General features: G+C 40.9%; 1 protein-coding gene across 1 annotated transcript in view; it reads left to right on the top strand.

Moving 5' to 3' along the window:
- ELP3 (elongator acetyltransferase complex subunit 3) overlaps nucleotides 1-15,436 on the top strand; it is a 120,010-nt gene that overhangs the window by 88,656 nt on the left and 15,918 nt on the right. The window lies entirely within an intron of this gene.

Below are 15,436 nucleotides of genomic sequence, written 5' to 3'. Positions count from 1 at the left end.
GTGATTTTCTGGCATCTGTGGGAACCTGATGAATTTTAAAACTGAAGGGCATCTGCATTCTATCACTTCTCTGCATTAGTTAATTTGCCTTCATGCTATCTATCTCTTTTTTGAAATGTTATCTGCAGAGAGGAGCCTCTGACTTGCCCGGGGACACATTCAGTTACCTGTAAGAACCTCAGTTTCTGGTTTTTGAAGTGTCTTACTAAGTAGAAATCAGCATCTGTGCTCTTTCTAGGTTATTATTCCAATCTGAATAATAGCTCAATTTGAGATCATCTGCTTGTTGAACTTTTAAAATAACAAGAAGAGACTTGCTAAAAAATAACAGGGAAGAATCTTTCCCATTATTAGCTGTCACAGGTAGACTACTGGATTTCTTTTTTTTTTTTTTTTAATTTATTTTTTCAGTGGGTTTTGTCATATATTGACATGAATCAGCAATAGATTTACATGTATGTACGGGGGTTTCTCTTGGTCAGCAGGTTTTTACAGGAGCAGCCCTGGAAACGTGTTTTTGGTACTCAGGTGAGTGCTGTGGGAGGAAGTGGTGCTTCCTGTCTCTGATCTGTGAGCCCTCACCAGTGCCCTGTACTGAAGAATCCAACCAGGGCCTTGACTTTCTGTTTGACCCAAGATCTGATCCCCCTTCAGATGAAAACATGAAGAACATTTACTCTGTGTGTGATGCATTGTATTTCTCTAATTTAGTAACATGTTAGTGTTCTATTTGAGTTTCTGAATCAGACACCTGAGGTGTCCAGTATTCAGAGCTTCAAGGAGGGCAGATTCAAAGTGTTCGTGTTGGCTTTTAATCATCATGTGTTTCTTGGTTGGTTGTTTTCCTTCCCTTATTTGTTCAGTTGACTTTGGTCTTCCTGATTTAAGTACAATGCTGTGTGTGTGTGTGTGTGTGTGTGTGTGTGTGTGTGTTTTAATTAGTTTTTTTTAAAGAGTCAGTTATTCTCCATAAGTTGATCCTTAGAATGAAAATCTTATGATAGTACTGGTGCTGCATTTATTCCCAATACTTCATTAGACGTGATGTGTAAGAAGAGACACTTGGCAGGGGCATTAAGATTGTGTTCCTGTATTGACAGCAGCTCTCCTTGTGATGATCTTGAATAATGTTGCTCGAATCTCCACGGACCTTTATTTCTTTACTAAAAATAAGTGTGTTAGGTTATCATTTGCCATTCTAACAGTCTAGAATTCTGCCCCTTAAATAACTTCATCTCTTTTAGTTCTCAACAAGATCAATTGTGTTTTTACTGGTTTCATATTAAGTAGATTCTTTTATGAAACCATACCAGGAGACCCTTTAATTTCATTCGTAATTAATCTCAGTCTCATGCAGTTTGGGTATTTGATGATAGAAATGATGATAAAGTTTCCCGCAGGTAGCTAATCCTATCTATGACATGAAGTGGATGCTGGTGACATTGTGATCTGTGTCCTACCTTGTTCCCCCACCACCCCCTTTTCCCAACCTTGTCCTTGATTTGTAAATCTATCCTTGTTCTGGTCTGTAGGCTTTGGTATAACTCATACACAGGGGTGGCCTAGATATTCTGTCCTGGCATAACTAGCAGCTTGAAGAAGGGAGAGACAGATCGTTTATCATTCTGGTTACAGTGACTGTAAGAGGCATGCATTTCTGTAGAATTCTTCTAATTACATTCTGATTCATTATGATTTCCCTTTATCTTGCCAGCAGATTGTTTCTGTTACTTGGATTTATAGTCTTTGATTCTGCCTCTGGACAATATGACTAACTACACAGTAGATCTGATTTGAATCACTAGTCAGAAAGACTCCGTATATTCTGTTTTTCCATATTAAAACACAAATTGTTTTTTATTTGTTGTCTCAATATATATTGTTTATAAAAGGTCCATGTTGTGTATTTCACAGCTGATTTATAAAAGATTAACTTGATATCTACATGAGAAAATTGAAAACCCGTTTATCAACGTCAAATGAAACACTGTCTCAAAAAGTGTCTTTTTTTTTTTTAAATATTGATTTGGCTGTGCTGAGTCTTAGTTGTGGCACGTAGGATCTTTGATCTTCCTTGTGGTATGCAGGATCTTTTTTTTTTCTTTTTAAAGTTGGGGTATGTAGCTGTGGAATGTGGGATCTAGTTCCCTGACCAGGTATCAAACGTGGGCCCCCTACATTGGGTATGTGGAGTTTTAGCCCTGGACCACCAGGGAAGTCCCTCAAAGTGACTTTTAAGTTTATTCATTCTGCCTAAGTATATAAAATTGTCTTGGTAAACTGTGTGTTTTCAAATTAACCATCAACTCTAAATGTTAAAGCAATGATGAATTTCTTAATACCAGAATCGCTGCATTTCTGGAGTATCTCCTATATGCGGGGACCCAGGGCTGAGAGGGCAGATTGAGTAAGGAGGAGATGATGCCCTGCCTTTGTAGCATGTGGACTAGAGCAGCCCACTCAGTCTTCACCCTGCAGCTTGTCCATAACCGCAGAGGAAGACAGGTTTTTCCCTACTTAGACTATTTCTCAACTCAGGATTAGCTGCTTCAGCATGAGAAAATAATCTTTTTCTACATATAAAAATGGGTAAATCAGTAGTGTGAGAATAATCAGCTTATGAAATAATATGCAGGCAGGAAATAATAGTTAATTGCTGCTAAATACCCAAGCAATTAATTAGTCCCTATTAAGTCCAAGTGTTATAGTATCTTTCATCAACTTACTCATGTTGCTTCTATCAACATCCATTTGTTTAAGATGAACAAATCGTATCTACTTGAAAGCCATGATGTTTATCTACTTGGATGATCAGCTTTCTCTCCTTTAAAAATGTTACGATGGAGCAGTTTCTCTTCCCTCTTTTATAGTGTCAAGTGCAGAGATTTATACTGTAGAACCTAACCGTAACATTTGAAATGCCATCACTAATAATCACCATGGAAACTGGAGATCTCTGATGTCACACTGCCCGTACCATTTTTGAAAGGGCAAATATAACTGTCAATAGCCACTCTTTAAAAAGCCACTTAATACCCCCAACAAAGTGACCTTTTTTCCTTTAGGCAGTTTTGGCTAGGTTTCAGATCCAATCGTGTTCCTTTTTCATTTTGCCAGGCTAATTGCTATGCATCAAGACGGACAGCTATTCCCCAAGCTCCCCCCACTACCTTCGTCATAAGCAGTATCCTATTTGTGTTCTTTCAAGTAGAAAATTAACATGGCCATTGGCCAAGAATTGCACCAGGCTGATGGATCAAACAATGATGATGAGAAATGAGGAAAATATCAGATTGTTTGATGACAGAAATCACTGAAGTCAGAGATCGATAGCCATTTTGTTTCAACCTATTAAAAAAGGCAAAGAAGAGGGCAGGGGAGGCGAGTTTAAATATAGGATGACCAGACTGAGTCACTGTGGGGATACGATTGTTCTAGATCATGGAGCTCAGAGTCACACGACTCTAAAGCCATGTCTGCAATCCCAACTAGTGAAAAACATCATTGTGCCTGAGACTTATAGCATCTGATATGGCTTCCTGGAACTGAAATGAATGGTCTTGTGCCCCAGAAACACTGATTAACAAAATACTTGAGCAAAAAGTAACAATCATTTTGTTTCACTGGCCAGTGTCCCAGGCTGCACATGTCTCCCTCAGTTGGAGGTAAAGGTAGTTTTGTGCTTTGCATTATCATCTAGTTGAAAAAAAGGGTACATTTGTAACTAGATCTGTCTGGTAATGGACTCATAATCATTACTAAAATGCCTGGAAAAGCTTTTCCTCATTTTGGCTCACCTATTTGCTAATGGACACAGGAAGCTTGCCAAATGCAAACCAGTTTGGGCCACGTGTGTTAATATAGGACTTCTCAGGAAGGAAGGGAAAAGATTGTTTCATCTTTTCTAACTTCATAATAATTTATCCCTTTACAGTTTTTTCATAAATTATTCCCTGTGGAAGTTGATCAGTCGTGTCCAACTTTTTGCAACCCCGTGGACTGTGGTCCACCAGGCTTCTCTGCCCGTGGAATTCTCCAGGCAAGAATACTGGAGTGGATAGCCATTTCCTTCTCCAGGGGATCTTTCCAACCCAGGGATCAAACCAGGTCTTCTGCATTGCGGGCATATTCTTTATCATCTGAGCCACCAGGGAAGTCCAAATTATTTCCTGATACTTCCTTAATGAAATGCACACCGTTAGGGTTCTGTATATTCCTCCTCCTTGTTCATTTTGCGACGTTAACAGCAATCATACATAATGCTTTTTTGGTGCGTGTTCCACTGGGATTGTGCTGTGGTGGTGAATACCTTTCTTTTCAGAAACAACAGGTACAACATAAAATACTGCTTTACTACAAGAACTTGATTAATTTCAGCATCATTATTAACCAGACTAGCATTGATGACACAGAATACTCTCTTGCTTGATACCACATTAGCTAAATGCTTGCTCAGTGGTGTCTGTATAGCAGCTGGACTGTGGAGGCATTGTCGCATAGCTCACTTCAGGACTCTCTATTCCTTGACTTGATGTTTATTCATTTATTCATCTATTCATTTATAGACGAATCAGGTACCAGTTATACAGGATATTGTACATCGAGTGCATTGGACCCGTCCCACAGTTGTTGGCATCACATGACTGTATTAATTAATGTTTTTTCAGATATTCCCAAATAGGCCACTAGTCAGCTTCCACTGTTTGGATCTTGCAGGCAGCTGAGTTTTTGGTGAAGTTTCCTAGGCAGGGGCACTTCCCAGGTGGTGCTGGAGGTAAAGAACCTGCCTCCCAATGAAGGATACATTAGAGACCTGGGTCCAATCCCTGGGTCGGGAAGATCCCCTGGAGAAGGGAATGGCAACCCATCCCAGTATTCTAGCCTGGCAAATCCCATGGACAGAGGAGCGTGGCAGTCCATATGGTTTCACAGAGATGGACACGACTAAAGCAACTTAGCACGCAAGCACCTTGGTCCACGTGTGGTGGGATAACAGGTTCCTAGGCAGAAGCTAGTGATGCCAGTGGAGATGCCAACATGGGAGCAATAGGATGTAGCAGGTGCTAGTGATCTTCCCAGGTCCACACTGTTGAGTCTTGTGTCGCCAAAACATGTGCCTGAAAGTCTCGCAAGATAACCTTGCTAATTTAGTTGACACACGCACGTTTGTAGACTTTTCCTCCCCATTCTTGTTCCTCTTTGTTTATGGATATTGGGAATGATCGTTGTATACTTCTGCTCTGGTAGAGGAACAGAGTTAGAGTGTATGGTTCCTAAGAATATTCCTGAGTAGTCTAGGAGCTTTGATATAAAGGTTTGCTTTTTTGTTACATGCTTCACAGGCTCTTTTCTGAGGAAGGACACCTTCCTCAGAAGTCTAGCCTGCGCTGGTCACCATCTGCTGTCTGGCACAAAGGCTCTTTTATAGTTAGTTACAGTGTTAACTCCTTGTCACTGTAACATTTGTGTGATTAGTAGTGTTCTTTTCTCTGAGTGTTTGACATTGCTCTAACCCATTCAGTTTGATAAAGCTCTTCTCTTTGGGATCAATCAGAGGCAGGGATTTGGCAAATTCTTGCCAGTTGGGTAAGCAGATAACTAAATAATGCTGGAAAATACTGAGGCTGCCTTTTTAGTGGCCGCCAAGATACTGATATAATGGAGCCTTTTAGCTGGGACATTTCTGATTCCAACAGGACATCGTTGTTGTTTTCCAGTCAGTAAGTCATGTCCAACTCCATGCAACCTCACAGACTGCAGCACACCAGGCTCCTCTCTCCTCCAGGAGATTTGCTCAAATTCATGTCCATTGACTCTGTGATGCTGTCTAACCACCTCATCCCCTTCTTTGTTGTTGTTCAGTCGCTCAGTCATGTCCAACTCTTTGCGACCCTGTGGACTGTAACACACCAGGCTTCCCTGACCTTTACCATCTCCCAGAGTTTGATCAAACTCATGTCCATTGAGTCAGTGATACCATCCAACCATCTTGCCCTCTGTTGTCCCCTTCTCCTCCTTCCCTCAGTCTTTCTCAACATCAGGGTCTTTTCCAATGAGTCAGCTCTTCATATCAGGTAGCCAAAGTATTGGAGCTTCAGCTTTAGCACCAGGCCTTCCAATGAATACTCAGCATTGCTTTCCTTTAGGATTGACTGGTTTGATTTCCTTGCTGTCCAATAGACTCTCAAGAGTCTTCTCCAGCCCCACAGTTCGAAAGCATCAATTCTTCGGCATTCAGCTTTCTTTATGGTCCAAGACTCAACATCTATAATGACCACTGGAAAAACCATAGCTTTGACTATACAGACCTTTGTTGGCAAAGTGATGTCTCTGCTTTTTAATAAACTATCTAGGTTTGTCATAGCTTTTCTTCCAAGGAGGAAGCGTCTTCTAATTTCATGGTTACAGTCACCGTCCACAGTGATTTTGGAGCCCAAGAAAATGAAATCTGACACTGTTTCCACTTTTTCCCATCTGTTTACCATGCAGTGATGGGACTGGATGCCATGATCTTCATTTTTTGAATGTTGAGTTTTAAGCCAGCTTTTTCACCCTCCTTTTACCTTCATTAAAAGGCTCTTTAGTTCCTCTTCACTTTCTAACTGTTGCTTCTTGTCCTATACACAGGTTTCTCAGGAGGTGGGTAAGGTGGTCTGGTATTCCCATCTCTTTAAGATTATTACACAGTTTGTTGTGATTCACAAAGACTTTAGCATAGTCAATGAGGCAGAAGTAGATTTTTTTTGGAATTCCCTTGCTTTTTCCTATGATCAGGCATATATTGGCAATTTGATCTCTGTTTACTCTGCCTTTTCTAAATCCAGGTTGAACATCTTGAAGTTCTCTATTCACGTACTGCTGAAGCCTAGCTTGAACGATTTTGAACATAATCTTGCTAGCATGTGAAATGATTGCAACTGTATGGTGATTTGAACATTCTTCAGCATTGCCTTTCTTTGGGATTGGAATGAACACTGACCCTTTCCAGTCCTGTGGCCACTGCTGAGCTTTCCAAAGTTGCTGGCATGTTGAGTGCAGCACTTTCACAGCATCATCTTTTAGGATTTGAAATAGCTCAACTGGAATTCCATCATCTCCGCTAGCTTTGTTGGTAGGAATGCTTTCTAAGGGCCACTTGACTTCACACTCCAGGTTGTCTGGCTCTAGATGAGTGCCCACACCATCATGGTTATCTGGGTCATTAAGACCCATTTTGTACAGTTCTTCTGTGTATTCTTGCCATCTCTTCTTAGTATCTTCTGCTTTTGTTAGGTTCATATCGTTTCTATCCTTTCTTGTGCCCATCTTTGCATGCAGTGTTCCCTTGGTATCTCTAATTTTCTTTTAAGAGATCGCTAGTCTTTCCCATTCTATTGTTTTCCTCTATTTCTTTGCATTGTTCACTTTAGAAAGCTCTCTTATCCCTCATTGCTATTCTTTGGAACTCTGCCTTCAACTCAGTATATCTTTCCCTTTCTCCTTTGCCTTTCACTTCTATTCTTTTCTCAGCTATTTTTAAAGCCTACTCAGATGACCACTTTGCCTTCTTGCATTTCTTTCTTGGGAATGGTTTTAGTTACCACATCCTATATAACGTTACGAACCTCTAGTCCATAGTTCTTCATTCAGACACTCTACCGGAGCTAATCCTTTGAATCTATTTGTCACCTCCACTGTAAAATCATAAGGGATTTAGGTCATACCTGAATGGCCTTGTGGTTTTCTCTACATTCTTCAATTTGAGCCTGAATTTTGCAATAAGGACCTGATTATCTGTGCCACAGTCAGCTTGAGGTCTTGGTTTTTGCTGACTGTATAGAGCTTCTCCATCTTCAACTGCAAAGAATCTAATCCATCTGATTTCGGTATTGACCATCTGGTGATGTCCATGTGTAGAGTTGTTCTCTTGTGTCCTTGGAAGAGGGTGTTAGCAAACGTAGCAATGACCAGTGCATTCTCTTGGCAAAACTCAGTTAGCCTTTGCCCTGCTTCATTTTGTATCCAAGGCCAAACTTGCCTGTTACTCCAGATATCTCTTGACTTCCTACTTTTGCATCCAGTCCCTTATGAAGAAAAGGACATCTTTCTTTGGTGTTGGTTCTAGAAGGTCTTGTAGATTTTCATAGAATTGTTCAACTTCATCTTGTTCGGCATTAGTGGCTGGTGCGTAGACTTGGATTATTGTGATATTGAATGATTTGCCTTGGAAACAAACCAAGATCTTTCTGTTGTTCTTGAGATTGCACCTAAGTACTGCATTTTGGACTGTTTTATTGCTTATGAGGGCTACTCCATTTCTTCTAAGGGATTCTTGCCCACAGTAGTAGATATAATGGTTATCTGAATTAAATTCTCCCATTCCCATCCATCTTAGTTCACTGATTCCTAAAATGTCAACGTAAACTCCAATTTACCTTGATTCATAGACCTAACATTCCAGATTTCTATGCAATATTCTTCTTTACAGCATTGGACTTTACTTCCATCAGCAGACACATCCAGAACTGGGCATCATTTCCACTTTGGCTCAGCCTCTTCATTCTTTCTCGAACTATCTCTGTGCTCTTCCCCAGTAACATACTGGACACCTACCAACCTGGGGGGCACTTGTCTTTCAGTGTCATATCTTTTTGCGTTTTCACACTGTTCATGGGGTTCTCAAGGCAAGAACACTGGAGTGGTTTGCCATTCCCTTCTCCAGTGGGCCACGTTTTGTCAGGGACAGACATGCAGGGACATGCCCTTCAGCCACTCCACGTGAGGACATGCCTGGTGCCTGGTTGTCCCACTGCTGGTCTTCGTTGAGCGTGTAAATCTTCACTGGCCGTCGGGTGTCCATCAGCGTGCAGCCCGAAGTCAAGGCACATCAGCCTAGCTTAAACTATTGTCTCGAACCAGCGGCTCACATTTCCAAGACCTTAGGTCATAGATTTAGATTTTAGCTTGTGGCCACAGGATAATGTTTGCTTATGCACCTCACTACCTCCCGAAGCATCCACTTACTCAGGTTGTCCATTTGGTAAAGGAACCACTGATGTTTGGTACACCAGTCAGAAGCCCCAGGTTTATACCCCGTATGGTCTGTTAGCTCTTACTGCAAATCCTAATCATTAGTAGTTGTCATTTATTACAGAGGAACACATCACCCCAAAATTCAGTGGCTTAAAACAACCATTTTATTTGTTCAGTGATCCTGTGAGTCAGAAATTCAGCAGGGCATAGAGGAGATGGCTTGTCTTTGTTCCATGATGTCGAGGGCCTCAGCCGCAATGACTTAAATGGTTGGCAGCTGCTGCGGTGACGCATCTGGAATCTCTTCTAGGTGGCAGCAAATGTGCTTGACTGAGACTGTCAACACGAGCACCTTGGTTCTTCTCCCACATGCTTGAGCTTCTCCTGGCATGAAGGTTGGCCTCTAAGAGGCTTATAAGTTGTAGAACATCTTATGTGCATTATTTATGGCTGTGTAACTTTTTAAAAAACCACAGATCTTAGTAACTGAAAACAAGAGTTATTTCACAGTCTTCATAGGTCAGGAATCTCAAAGGACTCCAGCTGGGTGCCTCTGGCCCAGAGCATCTCATAAAGCTGCAGTTAGGGTGTCAGCCAGGGCTATAACTTCAAAGATTCAACTGGGGTTGAAGGGTCCACGTCCAAGTTCGCTGTGTGGTCTTTGGCAGGCTTCCGTTCCTCACCGGCTGCTGGTCTCAGGGCCAGCGTTCCTCCCTAGGGCATGTGACCATCTCTTTAAGGCTGCTCATCACGTAGCCACCTGCTTCCCCTAGCAGAGTGATCACAGAGACAGATCCCCTTTGAGGTGGAAGCCCTGGTCTTCATAACTTGGTCTCAAAAGAGAGCCAGTGAGTCCACCCCACCTTCAAAGAGATGAGATTATACATGACTGTGACTGCCAGTAGATCGTGAACTTTGAGGGTCATTTTATTTTTTGTCACTTATTTATTTATTGGCTATGCTGGGTCTTCGTTGTTGCACCGGCTTTTCTCTCATTGCAGTGAGTTGGGGGGGCGGAGGGGCTTCCCTCTAGTTGTGTTCAGGCCTCTCGTTGCGGTTGCTCCTCTTATTGTGGAGCACGGGCTCTCAGCCTGCAGGCTTCAGTAGGGCAGCATGTGGGATCTCCCCTATCAGGGATCAAATCTGTGTCTCCTGCACTGGCAGGCAGATTCTTTACCTCTGAGCCACCAGGGAAGTCCTGAGGGTCACTTTACCTGCCACAATGTGGCTTCTGCCCCATTCTGCTGGTTAAGGAAGTCATTGGGCCAGCCCAGAGTTAAAGGGAAAAGAAAAAAAAATTCCACTTCTCAAAAAGACAGGATCTGGTAGTGGCTATCTTTGGATACTAAGTGATCAAATACATTTTTATTAACTTGTGATTAACAGGCATCCAGTCCCTTTCCACAGGAAATTTCGTTTAGCCTTCTCCCAGGATGGCCTCTTTTCGGGCACACCTAGATTCAAAGGTTCTAGTCTTAATCCTGATATGAAGATTTTCATACAGCCATCGCGGCAGCACAGTTACACCTAACTCGGTCCTAAGCAGAATCTGGTAGGCAGGCCCCACAGGTCACACCTGCATCTGACCTTTGTCTGCCATCTCTTCCACGAGGATATTCCTCTGTTTCCCCTACAGGCCTGTCTAAAGATCTATGATGTTGACCTTTTATGTCTTCCTCCTAGGTTATGGAATATAAAAGACCAGTTTTGGACCAAGGGTGCCTGCTTTCCCTAGGGAGATCTGACCCTAATCCACATTCCTTCCTCCCCGTAAAAAACTGAAGATAGTTAATGCACCTTAAAGTCTCCTCTCCCCCCGCGTTTGGGAAAGTAGTAAATTGTATATACTAACATAAAATTTGTCATTATAACCATTTTAAAGTATAGGGTTCAGTGGCATTAGTTACATTCATGGTGTTGGGCAACCATCACCCCTATTTTCAAAACATTTTCATCACTCCAGGCAGACACGCTATACTTATTAAGCAGTAATTTCCAATTCCCCCATCTCCCAAGCCCCTGGTAAGTTCTAATCTACTTTCTGTCTCAATGAAATGGAATCATACAACATATGTCTTTTCGTGTCTGGCTTATTTCACTTAGCATAACGTCTTCAAGGTTCAGCCATGATATACACACTTACACTTTTGGGTTGTCTCCATCTTTTGGCTATTGTCAATGATGTTGCTATCACATTGATATGAATATCTATTTGAGAGTCTGCTTTCAGTTCCTTTGTGTCTCTATCCAGAAGTGAGGTTGCTGGACCACTGGTCCTTCTGTTTAACTTTCTGAGGAATCGCTAAGTTGTTTCCTACTGCTGCTGCATCATTTGATTTCCCATCAGCAGTGCACAAGGGTTGCATTTTCTCCACATCCTTGTCTGTGCTTATCTTTCTTTTATTTTTATAACCATCCTAATGAGAGTGAAGTGACGTTGTACTTGTGGCTTTGACTTACATTTCCTTAATGACTAAACTGACTTCAGACATCTTTGTGTGTGCTTCTTTGTGTGTATCTTTTTTAAAACTATTCAAATCCTTTGCTCATTTTGTAATGGGGTCATTATCTTTTTGTTGATGAGCTGTAAGAATTTTTAATACTTGCTGGCTACTAGACTCTTAAATGATCTGTGATTTACAAATATTTTCTCCCATCGATATTCATAAAGATAGTGGTCTGTAGTTTTCTTTATAGGGTTTGCCTGGCTTTGATATCATGGTTTTGTTAGCATATTAGTTTTTGATATCATGGTACATTTTTTTGGATTTGTTTGGGAAGGATTGGTGGTAATTTTTGGTGCTAACACACTAGGTTATCCAGTGTGTTGGTGTACATACACATTCTTATTGTTATTCATACTCTCATCATTCTTTTTCTTGCCGTAAAGTAAGTAGTAATGTTTCCTCTTTCATTTCTAATTTTAGCGATTTGAGTCTTTTTTTTTCCTTTGTACTTTCTTCCCCATACTTTGTATGATTTCAGTCTTTTAAAATGTATTAATACTTGCTTTATGGTCTGATAACATGATCTAACTTGGAAAATGTTCCATATCCACTGTGGAAAATGTCTATTCTGCTGTTGCTGGGTGATGTGTTTTGCTAGGTCTCATTGGTTTAGTGTTGTTCAAGTCCTCCATTATTGAAATTGTGTACTAAAGACTCCAACTCTTGTTGCAGAACTAAGTCTCCTTTCAGGTCTGTCCATTTTTGCTTCAGATACTTTGGGACTCTGTTGTTAGGTGTGTATATATAATTTTTAAACCTTGATGAACTGAACTCTTTTTTTTTTTTATCAATTTGTGACTATAGCCTGGCAGACCATAGTCTACGGAGTTGCAGAGTCGGACACAACTTAAGCAACTTAGCATGACTTAACGTCACTTAGCATAATGTCCTCAAGGTTCATCTGTGTGGTTGCAAATGGTGTAGAGGTAGCTTTCCTCCTTTCTTATGACTGAAGTATATTTCAGTGTGTGATTTTTTTTTTTTTTTAACCCATTACCCATTGACAGACACTTAGGTCATTTCCATATCGTGGCTATTTGAATAATGCTACCAATAAATATGGGTGTGCCTATATCTCTTCAACAGCCTGTTTTTATTTCTTTGGGGTATATACCCAAGTATGGAGTTTGCTGGATAACATGGTAATTCTAAATTTGGGAGGAATCTCCTTGTGGTTTTCCATGGTGGCTATACTGACTTCCACTTCAATAGCGGTATATATACAACATTTGGAGAAGGAAATGGCAACCCACTCCAGTATTCTTGCCTAGAGAATCCCATGGATGGAGGAGCCTGGTGGGCTACAGTCCATGGGGTCACTTGGACATGACTTTCTTTCTTTCTTTCTTTCTTTCTTTCTCTTTTCTCGGTATCCTCACCAGCACATGTTATCTTTCGTCGTCTTGATGGTGGTCATGTGGTTTTGACTTGCATTTCCATGATGGTTGGTGGTTTGAACACCTTTTCATTTACTTATTGACATTTTGGATATCATCCTTGGAAAAAGGATGTTTCTTTAGTTCTTCTGCCCATTTTTAAAATGATTGTTTTTTGTTGTCGGCTTGTATGAGCTTTGATATATTTTGGATAATAACCCCTTATCCAGTATGTGGTTTGCAGATACTTCCGTTCTGTAGGTTGCCTTTTCATTTTGCCAGTTATTCCTTTTGCAGTGCAGAGCCTTTTTAGTCTGATGCAGTCCCACAGGGTGGCTTTTGCTTTAGTTGTCTGTGCACCTTTAGTTCTTTGTCCGTGGTTCCCTTTATCTCCTTGAAGGTAATTAATAGTCGACTTTGCCTAGTAATTCCAGTGTCTAAGATCCCTCACGCATAGTTTCTGTCAACTTCTCTTTTTCTTGTGAATGAGCCTTCCTTTCCTGTCTTTGGTAGTGAAAAAGTGAAAGTTGCTCAGTCGTGTCCAACTCTTTGGGACCCCATGGACTATACAGTCCATGGAATTCTTCAGGCCACAATATTGGAGTGGGTAGCCTTTCCCTTCTACAGGGGATCTTCCCAACCCAGGGATTGAACCCAGGTCTCCTGCATTGCAGGCGGATTCTTTACCAGCTGAGCCACAAGGGAAGTCTTTGGTATGCTTTGCAGTTTCCTGTTTAGAACCACACACACTCAAGAATAATAAAAGATGGATTCTCTCCTTCCTCAGGGATTGCCCTTGAGGGCTGAGTCATCCATCTGTATTTTTTTCAAACTGTTTTTGCAAATTCAGTATTCTTTGTTGCATGTGGTCACTGAAATTTCTGTTTCATTGTCTCTGCAGTGGGCCTGTCACCTGACAGGGATTTCCTTAAAATGTCTGGACCTTAAAAAGAGGGGAAGTGGATTTGTAACGGTACCTACCGTAAGATCTTCAAATCTTAAATAGATCCCATTACTGTCCACTCTGGCTCCAGCTGGCCACTGGAGGGTGATAGGTGGTTCTCTCTGCTGCCCTTCTACCAAATTCAGCAGCTTCTCCTTCATCAAGCACTCCCCTGGTTGCCGTAAGTACCTTACCAGGTTCTGGTGACCCCAAATAGTTGACTTTAAGTGTTTTTCCAGCTACTCGTTATTTCAGTAGAGGGAGTAAATTATAGAATTTTCTACTCTGCCATTTTCCTTCTCAAAATCTACCTTTTTTAGAAAAGACTATAAATAGAAAGGATCCTTCTTCCTACCTGGTCTTTATCTTCCTGCCTGGTCTTTAACATGGCAGTTTCTAACTCTGTAGAAACACACTGATGATCCGGGTCATGAACAAAGTAGTGGAGAGGACCTGTGACCTCACAGACTTTCTGTGCTGGTGGAGACAGAGCCACTGACTCTTGAATTGGATGACTGTAGGCCCTCCTGTGAAGTCATCAGACTCCCTGTGAAGAATAAACCCAAGAGCTATGGAATAACCCTCCAGCATCACCCTATTTTAAGTTACCACAGTAGCTTCTATTTAGTCTCTACACCTGCTTTATAAGTTCCCTGGTTTTATTCTTGGTTCATTTTTACTTTGTTGTCTTGGTATGGTCATTTCAAAACAGATGGCAACATTTAGGTTGCTGAGTAACCAATTGAATCTCGTCTCCTAAGATACTCTGTAGGTATATCTTCCAAGATACTCTCTGATGGAGAATAAATGTGCTGTGTTAATGACTTGTGATAACCAGCTACTTTGAAGAGCTAAGATTATATGTGGGTAACCTACTAACAGTTTCTTTTTAACAGAACAGGAAAAAAAAATTATATTTGAAAGATGCAGGGTCATTGAGTTAATTGGCTCCTTTTCAGCCAAAAGAAAAACGTTTTCAAGCAAAAAAGAGAGGTTCAAAAGAAAAACCTTTCCCCAACTATGATATCAGTGTGTATTGCTGAAGAGTGAAATATCACCATCCTACTAAGAGATCAATGAGATGTAATAAACTCTCATTTCAGTAGCAAATAAATGAAACTAATGAATACATTTTCCTTGCATTAATGCCGCTAGTCATATATCAAGCACTCGATAAGTGGTTGATTAATTGAACCCAAAAGCAATTAAAAGTTTTTTAAGTTTGTTTTTATTTCACTGATTTTTTTTTAAATTAAGTGATCATGAATTATTATCTCAATCTTTTGTATATAATCAGGAAAATCTGAAATTTAAGTATCAAAGGACAGATTTAGCATATTTTCTCGCCTTTTTCAACTTTGGCTCTAGGAATACGATGTGGGCTCAATTTTAATTGAGTAAAACACATAATTAGCTGTGAAACACAGGCCCATGTAGTAAAAAGACAAGGTAGTAAAAAGACAACGGTAGTGTCAAAGAGCAGGAAAGAACTTCCAGGTTTCTAATTAATTTTCTTTCTTCAAACATGAAAATGTCTGCATTATTCAGTCCAGTCGCTCAATGTTTCCAACTCTTTGTGACAACATGGACTGCAGCAT

This window comes from Dama dama, chromosome 29, assembly GCF_033118175.1.
Source record: "Dama dama isolate Ldn47 chromosome 29, ASM3311817v1, whole genome shotgun sequence".
NCBI classification, from domain to species: domain Eukaryota; kingdom Metazoa; phylum Chordata; class Mammalia; order Artiodactyla; family Cervidae; genus Dama; species Dama dama.
This window is presented reverse-complemented; position numbering and strand designations above follow the sequence as displayed.